The sequence below is a fragment of the Bison bison genome, unplaced genomic scaffold (assembly GCF_000754665.1).
Source record: "Bison bison bison isolate TAMUID 2011002044 unplaced genomic scaffold, Bison_UMD1.0 scf7180017864283, whole genome shotgun sequence".
In the NCBI taxonomy this organism is placed as follows: Eukaryota; Metazoa; Chordata; class Mammalia; order Artiodactyla; family Bovidae; genus Bison; species Bison bison.
The window spans coordinates 3,613,332-3,629,875 of NW_011494855.1; positions in this window are offsets into that span (position 1 = coordinate 3,613,332).

Here is a 16,544-nt window from a genome sequence, read left to right on the forward strand (position 1 = left end):
AGAAGAAGTGATGGGTTCAAGGTCCCGAAGATGACAAGTTTTGGGATCTAAACCAAAGCTGCATTCTTTTCACGACACCACGCGCACTGGAAGGGTCCCAGACCATGTCACTTGGAGTTAACACAGGCAGGCGCCTCTGTCTGCGAGAGCCTCAGAGTCCGGCCACCTCTCCATACAACAGAGTTGTGTACAAAGCAGAAGGAATCGCTCTGTGATAACCTGGTATGTTCACCTCCCACCAGAAGTGATGCGTGCTGAGAGTGACCTCTGCCAGCTTTGCAGACCTGGACCCCCCACCCCACCCACCAACGCGTGCTTTAATGCTTGACGGTGCCCGCTTCCAATGCCCTTCTCGGCCTCTCCTGATGCCCCCTCAGCCGCCAGCCTGGGGCCCTGCACCACTGTGTCCTCATTCTGGGCTTTCAACCCGCGCCAGGAGGGCGCCCGATACCGCTCTGTGTTTGCTTGCTTATTTACATGAGAACATACAGGACTGAGAAGTTTTCTCATGTTCTACACAATTTGATCCAGTTTGGGTTTTCAACAGCATGACCATTTCCCCACTTTTACCAGTGAGAGAATGGATGGGTTTACCCTGGATTCTCAAGGAGACAGCCAACTTTATAAAAAGTGCAAGCTCTTTTTATGAGTGCAAGCTCAGTCATGTCCTAGTCTTTGCGACCCTATGGACTGTATAGCCTGCCAGGCTCCTCTGTCCATGGGATTCTCCAGGCAAGAATACTGAGTAGGTAGCCATTTCCTTCTCCAGGGGATCTTCCTGACCCAGGGATCGAACCCACTTCTCCTTTGTCTCCTGCATTGGCAGGGAGGTTCTTTACCACTGAGCCACCTGGGAAGGCCTTTACAAAAACACTCAACCCTAATAACGGTCAGCGGGAACATTTGCCTACGTTCAAAAAAACGATCCTGGGTGTACTTCCCCTCAACCCGTCTAAGGAACTGGGAAGATAAGGTGCTTGCAGGACTTGGCGCTCTGTCAGAAGCAAGTGCAGTACAGCTATTTCCAGGGTGTCCAACAGGTGAGAGTGGGCAGTCACCTAAGACACAAACAGCCTTGTTTTACCCTCGCCAGTCCATCCTCGTCTGTAAAACCTGCAGAGTCTTCAAGATAAAGTGCCAGCCTGCGAGAGCACGTCAGGGCGTTTAACTCCGTGCAGCCTCCCTCAACTCTGACTTCTTCCCACGTGTGTTCCCAACGAGGCCAGGCGCTCTGCGAGGAAAGGGACCGTACTTTATTCATCTGTAGCGCCTGGGTTCTCCCATGCTACTCTGGCAGGAATTTAAACGAAGATTATGAAGGGAGGGAAGAAGCACAGCTTTTGTATCTGTTGGCAGCTTGTTTCAAGAGAAGAAAGCCAGAACCAGGACCATATATTCACGTCTTCAGTTAAAAGTTCCACGACGAAGGCTGATTCAGGGGACAAAGAGTCCTGGGCTGGACACAAGGGGAGTGAACTCTGACTCTGAAGGGCTGGCTCTCGGGGCAGTGGCAGCCCACCCACGTCACCGCCCCTGAGCCTCACAGCAACACCGGGAAACAGATGGTGATGGCCCTTGGCGAGGCCAACGCACCTACCCCGGACACAGAGTTAGGACCCAGCACCCGTGATTCCTCATACAGTCCGTTGTTCCTCATACAGTGCCTACTCACCCAATGAAGGGTTTCTATTTGTTGCTTGCTTTTAAAGCACTAAGGCTAGGGACTTCCCTGGCGGTCCAGTTAGGACTCCACGCTTCCACTGCTGAGAGTCTGCGTTCGATCCCTGGTTGGGACACGGAGATCCCACAAGCCTTGCGGTGCAGCCAAAAAAAAAAAAAATGAAATAGAATAAAAAATAAAGTACTAAGGCTAAAGAATGAATACTAAGGCACATGAATAAGATGCAAGCCCTGTAACAGAGGACATAATGGAGTAAGAGGCGGGGACAGGGGCTGGTGGTCGGTCTCTCCTCGTGGTCCAATCACTAAGGCTCCCCACTCCCAATGTAGGGCGCCTGGGTTTGATTCCTGGTCAGGGAACTACACCCTGAATGTCACAACTAAGATCAGCACAACCAATTAAATAGATAAATATTAAAAAAAAAAAAAAGAGGCAGAGGGGCACTGGTTTCATCCACCTCTGCTTTCCCCCGTCCTCCATCGCAGCACCCGACATGAGACACTCAGGAAAGAAATGGACTAGGACCAGGGAAACAGGCTCAGGTCATGATGCTTGAAAACTTGTGAAGGGCAGAGTGTGAGAGAAAGAGCAGCTGAGCGCTCACAGAACCAGGCTTGTGCCCCACCACACTGGGTCCTCGGCACTGTGAGGGCGGGCACTGGGAGCCCCATCAAAACTCGATGGGCACCAGAGAGGAAGTGGGTCCCGTCCCAGTTCCGCCACCTACGAGCCCGCCTACTCTGTGCTCCTCCACGTCACCCTCTCATCCTGCCGTGGCTCCCACAGCGCCTTTCACCTCACAGTCTCTAATGAAAGCCAAGCAAGTGGAGAAGAAAACACTTTCCACAAACCAGACGAATGCTGACGTGTAGCTATGGCGATATTTATTTGAAATCTACACAGAGGGAAGCCATGAAGTCAAGTGGGAAAAACCACAGGTTCTGAGGCCACAGAGGCCTGGGTTCAAATTCTGCACAAATATTGACTTGCCTGAGGCCAGTCACCAGGCCTCCCTGGGCTTCCCTCTCTATCTGTCCAATGGGGCCCATTTACCATCTCAGAAAAAGCTATCAGGAAGGGCAGCGCTCTCAGCACAGGGCCTACCACACAGAAGCTGCTGAATTAATGAGGCTGCTGTGGATAAACCAGAGTTCAGACTAAAAGAACTGTGTCTAAAGCATCCTACAGAGACACAGATGCAGCGAGCTGCAGCTCATCACACGTGGAGGGCTGGAAGTGAGGCGGCCTCACACACCCAAGTCTGCAACAGCTCGTGCAATAGCTCTATTGTCTAGAATTGATGTCTTTTCCATGTAAAAAAAAAAAAAACAAGAAAATAAAGTAGATTATACAGTAACCCATACATCAACCATACGGGACAAGTGTGAGATCAGAAAGTCTGAACCATAATTTTAAAAAACTGAAGCAACGAAAATTAGTCAATTAATTTTCACTAACTCTCCTGGCGACACCACATGCCAGGAGAAACGTGCATCTCATTCATTCACTCCACAAACACCAGCTCCCAGTTTTGTGTCAGGCACTGGGGCATGATGGAAGGGGACTTATGATCCCCTCACAAAAGCAGCTCACAATCTGGAGGAGGAGGAAAGGAAAGGAATGGACTGGCAGGGGAGCACCGGGGAGGCAGGGCTCTAGGTGAGGAATAAAGATTTCAGCACAAGGAGCAAAAGGTTGACAGTGAGGAAGAGGCCACCGCTTAAGTTCCCAGCTCCCAGGGCCTCTGCCAACTGCCTCTGCATTCACTGAATGGCATCGCCAAGAAGCACTGCTTCTATGAACCAGCCTGGGGGTGGCGGGTGAGGGGCTGGGGAGAGGTTCTTTTCTTTTCATGGTTCCTAGCTGAAAAGTCAATTAAAAATAAATAAAGCCACCCTTTATTGAGTGCTTACTACATATAAGCACTCTGCTGACTGCTTTACAAACAAATATATTTAGCTCCTGCTTGTTCATTTATTCGCCCTTCCACCTGTGCGTGAATACAGACACTGAACTCTCACTTGTTCATTTATTCATCTATCCATTCATTTATGAACAAACACATCATCTTCTATGCCTGGGCCACTGGGGCTGAATCGGAGATCCGGTCCTTGTATTTGCTGGGAGGGCAGGACAGGGCACAGAGCCCCACATGTGCTGAGGGTTAGAAAAGCGCTCTGGAGTTTCCAGTGGAGCGCTGGCTGGTCAAGCCTGGGACACAGGGACCGTTTCTCTAAGAAAAAGACACTCTGGCTTTCCTGAGACTGAAGGTGAGAGATCAGCCAGTGTAAAAGACACTAGGGACGGGGAAGGGCGTTCCAGGCAGGAGGAGCACGGAGCAACCGACCTGATGAGAAGACACGGTCGGATGGAGGAACCGAAACATGACGTTAACAGTGGAGACTGCAGAGGGAGCGGGGAGGACCTGCAGTGAAGCCGGGTGATGGGCACCCCACACCACACGCAGCGGGACCCACAGTCTGGCTTCAGGCACCTGGAGGGGGTACGAGTGTGAGCTGATGTGTGTCCACAAGGTCACTGCGACCAACGGGGAAAACGGGAGGAATGGAGAAGGCACGGAGTGAGAAAAGAAGTCCCAGTAGGACACTGAGAAACACTGAGATGCTTACTCACCTTATAGACGGGAGGAGCAGGGCCCGAGGGGGAGGGGGACTAACCTAGGAAGTCCGGGGCTGTGGGGCCCAGGAGGGAAGAGTGGTCAGTGTGCTGGGGACCAGGCAGGAAGACAGGGCCCTGGGGCTTCTGGACACAGAGGTCACCAGGGACCACAGCTGAAGCAGAGGGCAGATGGCGAGGGTGTTGCATGCAGACTCCTGGGACTTGCAAAAGGGAAGGAGTCACTGGGAGCAAAGGGCACTGGGATCAGGAGTCCTTTTGAAAAGATGGAAAGGATTCCGTAGGTTTTTGGGGTGTTGGAAAGAAGCTGCGGGTGGGCCTGAGGATATGGGCCCATGTGAGGCCTGGGGAAGAGGTGGGGCCCAGAGCATGTGTGGGGGCTACACTTCCGAGTGGAGGGAGGAGTGGGTTAGAGCTTTGTGAAGCCGGGGTAGGAAGCCCCAACTGGAAGCTGGCGGTTTCCTGGGTGGAGGGAGGGGGTCTCCCTGAGTGCCCCGGGGCTGAGGCTGGGAGGACAGAGGGGCAGGAAAGGCCGTGGTGCTGTGACAAGCGTCCAACCAGAGACAGTGGCCTTCTCTGCAGAGTGACCAACTCTCCCATGCTCTTTCTGTCCTCAAAGCAATCCCGCAAGGTGGGCAGGAGCTCTGTTTTCACAGACACAGAAACAGAAGCTCAAAGAGGTTGAGTAACCTGCAGAGGGCCAAGAAAACAATGATTTTATGACGGAGTCAAACAGGAGCAGGTGGAGCTCCAAAAAAGTTTAGAATTGAGAGTCACTTAAAAGAGAGAGAGAGAGAATTATTTTTTTTTAAAGATAAAACACTTAAAATAGGAAGTTAGGAAGCAATTCCATACTTAGCAGTCCTAACAAACTTGACAGACAGCTGAAAGAGCTGAGGTAATTTGCAACATTCTTCATACTTCTTGGGAAAAAATTAAGGTCGATGTCTCAACTACACAGGAATAATTCAAAGTAAAATCAAAGATCTCCTAGAATGTGCGAAATGGCAGATCCTAAATGTCAGGAACACTGAATAAATTGTACTCTAAGGAAAACAAAATAGTACATGTTTTTAGTTATACTACTTTATAACAGTATCTTTAAGGCCTGCATATATCACAGAGGAGTACAAATAAATAATAATCGTGATTTACAGAAAGGTTACCGTGTTCCAGATGCTATATGAGCTCGAGTCCTAATATATTACCATACAGTCTATAATACCCTAATATATTAACTTTAACACAGACTCTTTCATCTCTAATCCTATCCTCTACAAAACAGCCCTATTTTGAATAAGACCAAACAAGAGACGAAGATGGGTTAAGTCCCCTGCCTGACATCACAGTGCTGAGTGGTGGTGAACAGCCAGTTGTAACCCACTGCTGACACAACCTCCTCCTCCAAGGGCGCCTTCACAGTCTAAAGGCACACAGTGGGTTTTAAATTGCAACAGTATCACTAAAGGAGACCTACCTTTTCTACCCAATCCACTCTGATGCTTCCTATTGTTCCTTTTCTCCCTTCTTTTTAAATTCTGGTGTCAACTAGCACTGATTTCCTGACCCGAAGTTTGAAACAAGCCACAGCTCATTGACACCCACCATTCAAAGTGACATTTCTGTGCAACAATGCGCTTTGTGTTCTAAAAGGTTAATCAACAAAAGGACTTTTAGGACACAACCTATTCACCAGCCAGAGTTCGCCTGTAACTGAACTGCTGGCTGGAGGCAGTGGCTGGGTGTGCAGCTGGAGTTAAGCAGGGTTCACTAGCTCTCTCTGGTGATGTTTCAGGTGCCAGATGCAAACATACACCAAACAGAAATGTCCCCCGCGTACAGCAGGACAATCCTTTTGGACTACTGACCTTGGCAGTTTGGGCACTTTATGAAGCATTACATCTGCCACAGTATTAGCGCTATTGTGAACACACATAAACGCACCATCTTTTCTTTACACCCCAAGACCATGTTTATAGAAAGCCTGACAGAGCAGCACGTTTTCAGATTTAAAGGTTTCACAGTTGAAAAGCTTAAAAGTCTGTTTGTGTATCAGCCAACCAGATACTGTGGGGGATGCTGAGCCGCAATATTTACACTTTCACTACATGTCTCTCTGTGGCTGTTTTGATGTGGTTTTCATTTGACAAAAGAATTTACTTACACCTCGTGACTCAGCTTATTCATTAACCAAGTGAAACCCAGGAGGGCAGGAGGGAGAGAATGAAAATGACAGGCCCTTATCAGCAGGCAGGGCTGAGCTGTCTCACCTGCAGGGTGAGTCATTACCCTTGGGAGGAAGGGCATCCGCTCCCCAAAGCGAAGGGGCCTCTCCCAACCCAGAAAGCAGTCACAGAAATTCCGTATAAAGTGTACACAGGGCGATTCCGTGTATGGTTCCCGTTAACCCTTCCTTGCCGCACTACTGGTCTGGAACCTCTCAGGGTTCTCCTGAGGGCATCGTGATGCCACCCATAAACAAGTCCTCTTCTTCATCCTGCCTTCTTCCCTTCCACCCGCCTCGCCCCCACCGCTATGATCCACCTACAGATGTGGAACCCTCCGAAATCCCCATCAGATGTGACTTGCCTCTTCAGTGTTTTCAGGACACCCCATATATGACCTGTCACCACCAAAAAGATCAGGAAAAAATGCCCAGACAACCTGCTCTAACACTCAGGCCTGCGGCCTCGGTGCCTGCACAGAGCCCTCACTGACAGTAACTCTTCTTACCTGTTCACTCGATGCCAGTCCTTGTACGCCAGCTGCTGTACTATACTAGAGTCCAGTCTCTATGCAGGGAGAACTGATTCACAACAAAACGAATGGAATCTGCTCTTCAGCCCACAGGTTGCCTTGGGACCATGCAATGTATTTGTTATAACCGGCAACATCTGACTTCAAGAGTGTATAGAGAGAGAATCGCATGCTTCGCCAATGGGGAAATAAACCACAAATGATAAAGTTAGCCTTATTTTCCACATCAATTTTACTCTTTGCCTTTGCTGAGACTATGTGCCCAACGACTGATTTTTTTCCACTGATAGGTTCTGTCTGTTAAAACCCTACATCTTGCCTTGAGAATCCCAGGGACGGGGAAGCCTGGTGGGCTGCTGTATATGGGGTCACACAGAGTCGAACACGACTGAAGTGACTTAGCAGCACCAGCAGCAACAATAACCCTGTATACGAGACAGCAAAAGAGACACTGATGTATAGAACAGTCTTTTGGACTCTGTGGAAGAGGGAAAGGGTGGGATGATTAGGGAGAATGGCATTGAAACATGTATAATAACATATATGAAACGAGTCGCCAGTCCGGGTTCGATGCACGATACTGGATGCTTGGGGCTGGTGCACTGGGACGACCCAGAGGATTGGTATGGGGAGGGGGAGGGAGGAGGGTTCAGGATGGGGAACACATGTATACCTGTGGTGGATTCATTTTGATATATGGCAAAACCAATACAATATTGTAAAGTTATAAAATAAAATAAAAAAAAAAAACCCTACAGTTCACCAAACAGCCCAAAGGGGCAGCACAAAACTGAGCGAGAATTACTTTGGTTTTAAAGTCCCATTCCAGGGACTTTAAACGTGGCATTTACCATGTTCACTCTACACTGACAGTTAAGTCCCCTGCATACGAATGAGTTTCATTCCAAAAACGCATGTGTTAGTCCAATTTGTTCCTAAGTCCAACAAGGTTAGTCCAGGTACCCAACTAACACAATTAGCTATATAATACTATGCTGTAATAGGTTTATATACTTTCACACAAATAATACATAAAAAAACAAACACACACACAAAAAAACACTTTAATCTTACAACACAGTGCCTAGTACAGTACAGCAGCTGGCATACAAGGACTGGCATGGAGTGAACAGGCAAGAGGAGTTACAGACTGGAGGAGGGAGAGGAGGTGGGAGACGGCAGGGCTGAAGGGTCATCAGCAGTAGCAGATGGAGCGCGAGCTGCAGTCTCACTCACGCCTGACGTAACTGGACATGCGAGTCCACGTTCAAGTCTTTGAAAAGTCTGCAACTCGAAGGTTCGTATGCAGGAGATGGACTGTATTTTCCTCCCTTTAAGTCACCCAACCATTTCCCTGTAGACGTCGGGATTTTAGGAAGGCTATTCCACCTCTTTTACTCTCTTCATCCTTAAGTCTGTCTTGCTGTTACGGGAGGCGGAGGTTCCTGACATCAGTGGTCAGGCCTACAGGCAGCATTCGGGTCTGACAGGAAGATGCTAAGCTAACAGAAATAGGCGAAGCAGCTCAGGGTCAAACACATACATGTACAGGAGGGCAGGGGAAGGAGGGAAAGGAGAGAGATGAGAAAGAGAGGGACTTGAAGAGGAAGGGGACGGGGAGAGCGCGCCTGCCTGCGAGCCAGCCAGACTGAGCTGCTCCCATTTAGGGAGGAGCTGCTTTCTGAAAGTGGCGACTTGCAAATTCAGAGAAATAACAAGCTCTTCATGACTCCTGCATGTTTAAAGTGAAGGTGTTAGTTGCTCAGTCATGTTTAAGTCTTTGCGACCCCATGGACCACAGTCCACCAGGCTCCTCTGTCCATGGAATTCTCCAGGCAAGAATACTGGAGTGGGTAGCCATTTCCTTGTCCAGGGATCGAACCCAGGTCTCCCGCATTGTTGGCAAATTCTCTACTGTCTGAGCCACCAGGGAAGCCCCTCCTGAACATTTAAAGAAACTGAAATTCTTGGCCAGCAGGAGAGTAAGGAAGGCTTTTTTTCTTTTAAAATGTGATATTGGCACTGGTTAGCTTTCCTGTTTCAAGTTATTAAGATCTCTACATTATTCTGAACAATCATTTTGTTTTCTATATCCTAAGGAGATGTAAATGTAGAACTTTTTGTGTGTTTGGACATCCGATGGAAAAATCAACTGGTTAGAAAAAAAGAGTCAAGTGTTACATTTTAAAGCACTTATGTGAAAAAAAAAAAAAAACGAATACAGTGGCAACAGTGATACTGCTAAGTTTTAAAGTATTCTGGAATATTTTATGACATTACACCTTAAAATTTCCAATGGCCCAAGAGTTTCCGGCAATGTCAAAATGCTTAACACAAATTAGGAAATTGAAAAACGACTTTTGCAAGGCCTGTATTGGTAGAGTGGAACACAGACTGCTTTCTGACTGATAATGGAGCGTTCAGGGACTTTAAAGTGCTCTCTACATTAATTTTTCCCTAGAAAAATATTTATCACCCTTTAAATTACAGCTCTGCAGGCCCACATCTACTGCCTCTAATGGCAGCAAAGTCTCATTTTAAAGCACGTAAATGTAAGTGTCATGAACGAATTTACTTATCCTGCCTTTGCACAGCATTACACTATGATTTCGATGAAGAAAAAATATGAGTATCTGATGGCAACCTGCATGGGACAGAGCTGCAAAGCTCCACAAACCATGGTTCTGCAGTACACTCACAGACTGCTCCCTCTCTAGGTTAGGGGAGGGAGCAGTTGGAGGCCTTCGCCAACAGGAAAACGCACAAACTACGCTTGCTTGTAGGCTTCAACTGGATTCTTCTCTCAAAACCAAATCAAGCCTCCAATTAAAATAATTTTTTTTAAAGCAAAAAAAAAAAAATCAGCACAGAGGTGCATCGCTACAAACAATAGGGTGAAACAGTCCACAAGTCTGACTCACAAAAGAAGTCACTCTGACTAATGTAAAAAGGAACATGTTTTCAGTAACGAATCCCCCTCGGGATTTGATTTGGGAGTCAAACTCTCCAGCTTCTACCTTTAAGTGATAGATAAGAGCAGAAGAGTGAGCGGATATTAAGATGCAGGCAGGGATGGGGAAAAAGAAAGGAGAAAGTCGGCTTGCGGAGCCAAGTTTATCTCCTACTCCCTCCCGAGTGGTCAGCCAAGAGCTGATAGAGGACTTTTTGGTAAAGTAGGTAGGAAAAAAATCCCCACCAGCTCCCGGGTTGCCAGGCAACCTGCCACATTTTATTAAAGCGGGAGCGGTGAGGATCCCCAGAGGGCGGCTGGAATGCTGCGTCATGCCTTCTCCCAAGCTCCAGGCACACACTCGCCCCACAAGCCCGCCCTGTGGTGGGGGGGGAGGGTGGTGCCGAACAGGACACACACAACAGGGAGCAACTACCTGAGTGAGGCCAGAAAGTCACGGACGGGGCACAAAACCCACACAATCGCAGCCCGTTCTTCTCCAGCTCAGACCGGAATGCAGCAGGGTTCACTGCTGTTGCCACAAAGAGCACAGGCAGACCCTGTACTTGGTTCTCTGCAAGCCTGGACTAAATACCGCTGAGACTTTTTTTTTTTTTTTCCCCCGCAGCTTGTGGGATCTTAGTTCCCTGACCAGCAATTGAAGCCAGGCCATGGCAGTAAAAGCACCGAGTCCTAGCCACTGGACAGCTAGGGAACTCTCTGTTGGGATTATTTAAATTAAAAAAGCAAAAAAAAAATCTGTAAGTGATTCATGGTTGAAAAGATGGTAATACAACTGTAGGAGCATGAAGGCACAGTGGAATGAGTGAGCATATGCACCCTGGGGATGGAAAGTCCTACCACGGGGCCCCCACTTTACCTCTCTAGGCAGCTGCTTCCTTGTCCTGGAGCTGAGGTGCTGCCCACGGGTCATTTCAGGGAAAGCAGTCAGTGAGGTGGAGTTGCAACAGTGTGTACACAACAGTGTGTACACCTGGAGCAGACAGGCAGGGAGGAGGCTAAAGGGAAAACCCCGTTTAGTCGAAGTTACCCTTGAAAATTCCCTTTGGAGGTGTCACAGCGGCATTAGACGTGGCTGTTTTCCCCTCCAGTGTCAGAGCACCCCACTGTTTCACCTCTTGCACACCCAGGGGAAGGGATGGCTGGCACATGAGGACAAGGTTACTGATCACACACGCAGGTGAACACACTTAATCTCTAATTGGCAGCTGTCTACGCTCCAGGAGGAACATGAGAATGGATATTCTCGTGGGAGAAGCATATCCCTGCCCCCCATTTCATCTCCGACTCACTATCACTGCGTGCTGGTGGTTGTCGTTCAGTCGTTCAGTTGTGTCTGACTCTTTGGGACCCCATGCACTGCAGGCTTCCTTGTCCAAGTTTGCTCAAACTCATGTCACTGAGTGGAGTGACAAGCAAAACCGGTCTCACTACTGAAAAAAACAATTTCCCCAACAAGTACTTTTAAATTCGTACAAGTTGAAGCATTTTATGCTGCTTCTCTAGCTGGAACCGAGTGAACACACAATCCAGGCCTTTGTGCCCGTCCTCTGGGCACACAGACCCCAGCAAGTCCTTCAGGACAAGCAGCGTGCTGCAGCCACTTTATGTCACCGGCGGTACTTCTCCAGGAGAGGGTATCTAACACAGCTATTCCTCTCTGCTCCCCAGGAGCCCTGGGATGGCAACGACTGCCAGTCACTGAATAACCATGACTACCCACGACTGGAGAGCAGGGAGGAAAAGTTAAATAATTAATCTGGTCATTGAAAACGTTTTAATATTAAAATAAAATGGATGTATTATAGAGTGGGATTTTTCAAATGTGTGAGGATGGTTTAAATAAAACTGCAGAGAAATGCCAACTTGCACTGCCCGCCCCTCCCCAGCCCCCCCCCACCCTTGGGCATCCCGTCCGCCCTCCTTTGGAGTCAGGGATCCTTGGTGGAGTTTAAGAGTTGCCCCCTACTGCACAGGTCCTTTGTGGTAAATAGTAACTAAACAAATGACCCCCTTCGTCTGGAGGGCAAGAGCACCAAAAGGGAGAAGAAACCCGTCCTCCTCTTCTTGGCAGCCAGGTGGCAAAGGTCATGTCCACGTGGAGTGGTTTACACAGACAACTGCACTCTCAACGCACACAGGATGCTCACAGAGCTGTTTTTGTGGACAGGAGCAATCCTGGAAAGAGCTGACTGGTGTGAGACAAGGATAATACCGTATCTACTTTTTCCAGCAAAGGTGACAGCAATGTCAGTATCACGCAGGAGCAAGGCAAAAAGAGGGTAGCCTCAGCTCAGAGGGCCTGCTCTCACAGGTCAGGACAATCTGTCTCAGAAGGGTGATAATACTCCTCTATCCCTGCACCCTGTGGTCACAATGGGACGGTGGGAATCCTGTCCTGTAAGCTCACAGCCTGACCCTCATTCACCAGACAAGTATTTCGAGGCCAAAATGAAGTCATCGCCTCGCATCTGTCAGCTCATGACCAAGTGATCTGGACCAGGGACTGGGTGAGCCTGGAGCAGGGACCACCTGCCCTAGAGCTGCACTTACCACCTCCTGAGACTACATCCCATTGATACCCCCATAGGCTCTGCTACCATCACGGCCTAGACAAAACGGCAATCTGTTGAACGACTTGCCCCAGGTCCTGCAGCTGGTGTAGGGAGGGGAGTTGGCATTCAGACCCAAGGCATCTCCGACACCCTACTAACCAGAAAAAATGACATCAAAGAAGTGACCAGCCACTGGCCACGGGTCTGCTAGCTCTTCTCAGAAGCAGGAACACAGAGTCATGGTGTCAGTCCTTTCCATGTACCACTTTCAGCAGACAGATCACTGACTGTCGTGGCTGTTCTGTCTGAATGAAAGGGGCATACCCTTTGATCTAGACATACTCTTTCAGGAAACCAGTCTATGAAAACAATCTTAAATGAGGATTAGTTTTTAATACACAAAGATGCATTAAACATTTTTGTTTAAGGGTAATATATTAAGAGTATATATATGTATATATTACCCTTTCACATCTTTGTCTAAGGATATATATTTTAAAAATGCAAAACATAAGCCTCCAAAATGTTCAACAGTAGGGGAGTAGCTAAATAATTATGCTATTCAAATTCATCAAAACTATGCTTTTCAGGGAGATAAGGACCAAGCAATAAATAATCAATAAATTCTCTCACTAGTTATTTGGACACAAAGTACTCTCTTGAATGTCTACCTCCCAGGCTACATCACTGATTCATTCAACAAATATATCTGCTGATCACCTACTACGTGTCAGGTACTACTTTAGGCATTGAAAATCCATTGAGAATAAAAATTCTGGCAGCCCCAGAAGGTGGTTATACAGATGTACTCACTTTGAGGAAATTCACTGAGTGGTATACTTATGATGCATGCACTTTTCTATATGTATGTTAAATCTACATTTAAAAGTTTAAAAAATGTCTGGCATCATAGATTTTATATCCCAGTGGTAGACTGAAGACACTCAACAAAAAAATAAAATACACTGTTTATATATAGTGCTCTGGAGAAAAAGAGGGGAGGGCTGATGTGGGAGCTGCAATTTTAAATAAAGTGATCAGGGAAAGCCTTAATGATAGTCACCAAACAAAAACGTGTGTGTGTGTGCATGTGTGCTAAGTCGCTTCCATTGTGTCCGACTCTTTGCAACCCCATGGACTGTAGCCCACCAGGCTCCTCTGTCCATGGAATTCTCCAGGCAAGAATACTGGAGTGGGTTGCTTCCTTCTTCAGGGGATCTTCCCGACCCAGGGATCAAACCCACTTCGCTTACATCTCCTGCTTTGGCAGGTAGGCTCTTTACCACTAGCGCCTAGTCGGACACGACAGAAGCGACTTGGCACTGGCACTGGCCACCTGGAAAACCCTAAAAATACAAATCTCTGCATGTATGCAAGTTAAAATTGAATTTCAGATACACAACAGATCATTTTTTAGTATAAGTATATCCCACACAATATTTGGGCCATGCTTACTTTAAGCAAAATCTGGCAACTTAACCCTACTTAGTGATAAGATGGCATTTGAGCACAACTCATTCCTGATGGATTTAACACTTAATGCTTCTATAAAGGAAAATCCCACGGCGGAGGAGCCTGGTAGGCTGCAGTCCATGGGGTCACGAAGAGTCAGACACGACTGAGCGACTTCACTTTCACCTTTCACTTTCATGCACTGGAGAAGGAAATGGCAACCCACTCCAGAGTTCTTGCCTGGAGAATCCCAGGGACGGGGGAGCCTGGTGGGCTGCCGTCTATGGGGTCCCACAGAGTCGGACACGACTGAAGCAACTTAGCAGCAGCAGCTTCTATACAGAACACAGAAGGCAAAAACTGTAACAGGATAAATTGCTAGTTGTTACTATGATAAAATGTAAAGCTCGGTGTAGCAAAATAGACTATCTTAAGATGCACACAACAAACTGGGACAAATATCTGCAAAATACAAAACCCAGCATTAATCTCTCTAAACTTCAATTTCTTCTGTAAAATGAAGGGGGGGGGTGGTTCATAAAATCGTTATGAAGATTTCAAAACAGTGTCTAGTAGCTAACAACAAATGGCTCACTAAATGTTAGAAAAGGAATAATCATAATAAAAGTGCACTCACAAATCAGTAAGAAAAGCACACAACTCACAAAATGAGACAAACCAATTAATAAACTCTTCAAAGTAATTCTGGTGTGCACTTCGCAGCACATCAACTAAAATCTGAATGACATCCTTGCACAAGTATTACCCACAGAGTGCTTGTTAACACAAGGGGGAGAGCTGCAATGGAGATTTCTGAGGCCACCATTTAACAAAATTACCAAACACAACATCAGTGATGATGGAACAAACAGCGTCTGTGTCCCTCAGTGAGACGTGCTACGATGACGTCACCTACACAGTGCTCCTGTCAGACACGTGGAATCCCAGGACAGAGACAAACCCCGAGTGAGGGACACCACAAAGCAACACCTGGTCTGAACTTTCCAAGAAGTGTCAATGTTACGAAAAACAAAAACAGGCTGGGGACTGTTCTAGATTGAAGGAGACGGAAGAGCTAAGATGACTTCACTGGCTTTGAAGATGAAGGAAGGGGACGAGAAGGCAAACAATGCAGGTGACCCCTGGAAGGTGGGGGGAAGGCAAAGAAATGGACTCCCCTCCCCCGAGGAGGAACATAGCTCTGCTGACACCTTAATTACACCAACTGAAACCCATTTTGGACACTTGCCCTCCAACTGTAAGACACTCCAACTAAGCTGCAAGACAATCAGTCTGTGTTGTTTTTAAGCTGCCAAGTTTCTGGTAATTTGTCAGAGGCAGCGGAAAATGAATACCAGGGTTTGTTTTTGTTTTTTACAACCTGTAGAAGTTAAACTGTAGAAAATTGAGAGAAATACAAGAGTTATGCAAATAATTTCTGCTCACAGAACTGTGAAAATACATTGTCTAGTGTGTTAAATTCTCATCTGAATTGCTTTTAACATCTTATTGATTTTATCATTAATTAATGAGCTGAATAAAATCTTTGACACATGTAAAACCAGAGAGCTATGATGACTAAATGCAATATATGATTTTGACTTGATCTTGGATCAAAAAATAAGATACAAATCTGTAAGAGACAGTGCTGGAACATGTGGAGAAATTTTATTACGGCCTGAACATTAGCTCATATCAATATCATAAATGTAATTAAAGAAATAATAATACGTATATACTGGTGGCTCAAACAGTAAATATTCTGCCTGCAATGCAGAAGACCCAGGTTTGATCTCTGGGTCAGGAAGATCCCCTGGAGAAGGAAATGGCTACCCACTCCAGTATTCTTGCCTGGAGAATTTCATGGACAGAGGAGCCTGGTCGGCTACAATCCATAGGGTCACAAAGAGTCAGACAGGACTGAGCAGTTAACACTAACACTGTATTTCCTCATCTCTTGATGAAAGTGAAAGAGGAGACTGAAAAAGCTGCCTTAAAACTCAACATTCAGAAAACCAGGATCATGGCATCTGGTCCCATCACTTCATGGCAAATAGATGGGGAAACAACAGAAACAGTGAGAGACTTTATTTTGGGGGACTCCAAAATCACTGCAGATGGTAATTGCAGCCAAGAAAATAAAAGACACTTGCTCCTTGGAAGAAAAGCTGTGACCAACCTAGACAGCATATTAAAAAGCAGAGACATTACTTTGCCAACAAAGATCCATCTAGTCAAAGCTTTCTTTTTTCCAGTTGTCATGTATGGATGTGAGTTGGACCATAAAGAAAGCTGAGTGCCGAAGAATTGATGCTTTTGAACTGTTGAACTGTGTTGGAGAAGACTCTTGAGAGTCCCTTGGACTGCAAGGAGATCCAAACAGTCCATCCTAAAGGAAATCAGTCCTGAATATTCATTGGAAGGACTGATGCTGAAGCTGAAACTCCAGTACTTTGGCCACCTGATGTGAAGAATGGACTCACTGGAAAAG